We start from the raw sequence: 5,046 nt of genomic DNA, 5'->3' as shown, positions 1-5,046 counted from the left end.
GATGAAATTCAACCAATAAGCTACGACTGCATTCAATTTGGATGATTGGAAAGAGACAAAGCACAACAGTGTGACGACAGTTGAAGTCTTTTTTTTTTTCTTTTCTTTTTTTTACTGAAACAACTTTTTGTACATGTGTAACTAAAAGTAAGTGTATGATATGTAAATATATAGAATATTATATAAAACGAACCCTTGTTTGATATGACTAATGTGAAATTTTCATGTGGAATAAAAAACAAATATTTTTGGGAAAACCAAAAGACAAGTTCTGACTACTTTTTTTCCCCAATGTTTAACTGAAAAATTTACAGTATTATAAATTTTACAAGAGTAAGGTAAAAGTAATAGTTATTAAATTATTTTACTGTATTGTTTTTTTATATACTTTAGTTAGATTTCTATTTGTAACTTTATTAATTGATTTGTGTAATATTTTAGATACATTTTGGTTTGATTTGTTGATTTTTTTTTTTAATTCATACGATTTAAAATTATGAACTTACTATTTTTGTATCTTTTTTTATATTTACATTTTATTTTTAATATTCTATCATTTTAAATGTTACTTTTATTTTTTTTTTATTTGTATACTTTTACAACTACTGTATTATGAAATATTTTTTAAAATTTTTGTGATTTATCGATAGTTTTACAATTGATTTTATTTATTACAGATGAAAAAACATCTTTTGTGTTGCCAAGTGTGCTACTCACCCGTAGGCCTTAATGTGACAGGCCTGTTAATGGGGTTAATGTGTCTGCAGACGGTTGAAAAGCAACAACGGAGGTGAGATGAAACTGGAAGGTGACAACGTTTACCTCCGAGAAGTTTGCCTTTCGCCACTTCAACGCGTGACCTCCAACGTGACCTTTACCCTCGCACTCACTTGCTTGTCTCCGCCATTGTGCTGTCAAGTCATCCGTACCCTTTTATGGCCGTGACAGTAAAAACAGCTGTGGCAGCAAACGCCGGTGCCACTGCCTCGTCTCGTCTCGACTCCCCAATGTTTTCAAAGTGGGAAGGGGGGGGGCAACATAAATTCCAGCTGGCCTGTTCGAGTGGCTCCACTGAGCGGAGACGTTTTTCTTTTTTTTTTTTTGTTATTGTTGACCTGGCTCGTCGGGAATGCCCGCCAGTGTAAATGCACAAAAAAAAAACAAGCGCGGAGATCTTAATTGCGCCACTAAAATGTTACGGCGCAGTCGAGAGGCAAACACGAGCACCTCAGGGGCAACCGGTAAGAAAAGATGCACTTGTGAAATTTGCCTTAAGCAAGGTTGTTATAGTTCACAAATGCTAACAAAATGTCCGTACAGTGCGTAAAGTCGAGAAGCATTTGGTTTCCTGTCCTCCTCCTTTGTTCTTATTTAGTTCACTTATATATATATTCTCGTCACTTTCCCATGCTGTCATTTGCAGGCTCGCCAGCGGCCTCCATTACCAACGGCGTCTTTTTTTTTTTTTTTTTTTTTTTTTTTTTCCTTCTCTTACGAGATGGCTTTGAGGTTTTGCCGTGCGTGTGCGCGTGTGTCCTTTTTCTGCAGCTAAACGATAACCTATCATTTCTTGGAGTCATTTCCCGGCCTGTCCACTTGGATTTGCTTGCAGCCGTGTCACCGAGACGCTTCCTAAAAGTGGCACCCGGGGACAAACGCCACCGTCACAGGGACCTGTGTTGATAAAATGTTCAAGGTTTTTTTTTGTTTTTTTTTAGTACCGGTTTTTCTCGTGCTTTTTTTGGAGCAAACCCTAGTAAATTCTTGTGAGGGCAGATGTACAGGATTAACATATCCACAAAAAGCTGCTGCCGGCTAATTACGCTTGGAATTCCAATCCGTCTTTGTTGCTTGTCTGAACAGTTTGAATGCGTGTGAATCATTAGAGCAGCTTTGAAGTGCTGTACAAGTTTATAAAGATGTACTTATAGAAAATCATGCCATTTGTATGATTTATGGGCAATTTGTATAATACGACGGCGTATTAGGGTCACATATACATATAATTTTTTTACGGGGGTAATATTCAGAGAAAAAAAACTCGGTGGTAAATTTGCGAGAGAAAAAAAACCTCATAAACTTACAAGAAATGAACAGCGTACTCGGACGTTTGTCAATACTTTTCAGTCATGTTTTCAAATAAGGAGATAGTAATTAATTGCTTAACAGAGATTAACCACATGATGTTAAGCATTAAGCTTTGGGAAGATCCACAACCTGAAGTTCAAGCATTTAAGTTAATTTGTTAAAATGTATATTTATTGTACATTTATGTTTCTAGAATTATTATTTGCACATTTATACATTTAGGTACTTTTTTGTACAAGTATAGCTAAGTTGATGTGTATCTGCTGCTCCCTATTATTCACTTGCATTTACCGAAAGTATGCTAGCTTCTGATTGGTTAGTGTTAGTCAGCTGATAGGGGATCAGAAAATGTTGTCGCTCTAGCTGCCGTACATTATGAGCAAAGTTTAAACAAAGAATACATCTGTCTCCATCCCGCCTTTTCATTTTATAGACAGTGTTCCATTAACCCCCTAGTTTTTTTTCTCGCAAGTTTGCCACTTTATAAAGTCACAAAAATGGCAAATTTGAAAAAGAATTTCTCAGAATATTGTGGCCCTAATATGACATAGTTGTATAAAACCCAAATCCGTCATTTCATATTGTTGATAATAGATTATGATTTGAAGGATCATGTTCTTGTGGCAAGTTTTCATTGAAAACATTAAGACGAAACGTTAGCAAAAGATGCTAGCTTTTAGAATTCTAAACCTCATACAATAGCTGAGATGTTTTTGTGTTTTTATGCTTGTTGTTTTGAGTCTGTCATGTTTACAACAGGTGTAACACGTTGGCGCTTATCTGATTCATCGTGTAGCTGGCATTAGAAAGACAAAAACAAAGCAAAACAGATGGACGTCTTCAAAGTGCGTTTTGATGACAAAGAGCGGCGATGAGATATTTCACATGTGGCGACAGGTCGACAGCGCCGCTGCCTACCGAGTCGGCGAAGGCCTTTGGTGCCAATGCCAGAGTGGAAGATTTGCCGGGTAAATAACAGGCTGCCTTTCATGCCGTCTGCTCGGGCAACAGCTTGGATGGCAATAGGGTGGGGTGGGGGGTTGGGGGGATTATGAAGGTGGGGGTGGGGGGGTACAGTATGTGCATGGTAGTACTGCTGGCGTGTGTTTTTATTTTCTAAGTTACGGGAGCCCCTAATGACGCCTTTGGCCCCAGCTAGCCTTTGTTTACGCACAACGGGGGGGCCGCGTACAAAAGAAGCGCTCCTTGCCAGAATCTGATTAGCTCGCGGCTAAATACACTTGCTAACCTTCTCCCTCCGACGGCCCACCAAGGCCGCGTGGGAAGGCAGGAAACTGCCGGATGATGTACATTTCATCCTGTTAACCGCGCTCTTTGGGTTGGGGCCACAGGAGCCAGATCACGTCATTTACCGTAAATTTGGGCTGTAAAACATAAAATGGTCGTAATATGACACAGTGAAGGACACTGTAAACACATAAAACAAAACACAATTACACATTGAGTGTTGAAACAACAAACCATATAATTTCAAATGTCCACTTGCCTACTTTGTGTATCTAAAACAACCACATAGCTTTACCCTAAAGTCTGCTAGCTTAATGTTAACACGTGAAGCATCATAGACAAGCTAACAAATAGCCTCTATGTGGTGGTTTTATAGCCCTTTAGCTAACAAGCAGACAGGCAATATAACAATACATATTCAAGGTGTTTCCATTTTGGGAGAACGCTATAGATGACAAAGTTTAAATTTTGCAGTGAACAGTCAGTAAGCATGTGTTCATTTTGCAGCGTTTCTGTTTAAGCTCCGCCTTCCTGCACTGTTTATTCAACCAGGGCGAAGATGTCACACATTAGTCATGATAATGACTTTTAAGTATTTTTGGTGACCAAGTACTTTATAAAATATATTAAATATACATCAAATTTTACCACCGTGCAATTTCGTGGGGGAATGGAAGTCAAACGTAACACAGAAACAATTACAATGCCAGTCAGTAGTTAAATAAACTGCACTTTGATAGTAACCTTTGTAACTCAACAAGTGTGTAACATTCCATTGACGAACGTGGGTTTAAGCATGGAGACGGCATGTACCTGCGCACAAGACGTGCTGACGCAGATGCTTGAGTTAAAGAAAAACAATTGAAGAAAAATAAACTTTTAATTGAACGAGTTTCCTGCCAGGGCCGCAGGGCACGCACACGAACGTTTAACATGCGTGTGGTTGAACACTGACAAGCAAAAATCTGCAGCGGTTACAATGCATTCTTTTAGAATAAAAGCATTCTTAAGCAGTGATTCCCAAACACTGTGCCACAGGAAATTATCCACTTTCACAATTTATAGTGCACTACGATGTTGTCGTCTTGAAAAATTTAATCTTTCTATGTTAGCGACAACCAGAAGGAACAATCATCTTTGCCCATTGAAATAAGTACCATGAATCGGTTCCACCGTCACAAAGAAACAAAACAATTTTTGGTGGCAATGTGTTTTCTTTAATAAGAAAAATAGCACTCAATATCGAACACACACAACAATGACATAATTACTTAGAAGGTAAAGAATTACAATTCACTGGACATACTCCTGCCTCCCTTAGCCACCTGGGGGCAGTGCATTACAGGCATGTATGGAGACTCAGGAAATCACAGTAAAATTAGCCATTCTTTGCAGAGGATAAAGAACGGATGCCCCTCAATGTTGTTAAATTATCTAAGTGTTTCTGCACAGTTTGTGTTCAAACATCCAGTGTTTATTTCTTACACAGTAACACAGATGCTATTTGTTAGCCCATCAATGGCATTTTGCATTGTTAGCATTAGGCTAAACGGTTTGCTTTCTGACAAACTGCTGCTTGTTGTGGATTTCATGCACTTGTAAGCAAAAGGTCCACTGAACAATTTACCTTAGGTGTGTGTGTGGGGGGGCTATTTTTATGTACCACTATCATTAGACCTCATCAATGTTTTTTTTTTTTTTTTTTTGGGG

The sequence above is a fragment of the Festucalex cinctus genome, chromosome 19 (assembly GCF_051991245.1).
Source record: "Festucalex cinctus isolate MCC-2025b chromosome 19, RoL_Fcin_1.0, whole genome shotgun sequence".
Lineage (NCBI taxonomy): Eukaryota > Metazoa > Chordata > Actinopteri > Syngnathiformes > Syngnathidae > Festucalex > Festucalex cinctus.
The sequence above is the reverse complement of the archived record's forward strand: the minus strand, read 5'-3'. Positions refer to the sequence as shown.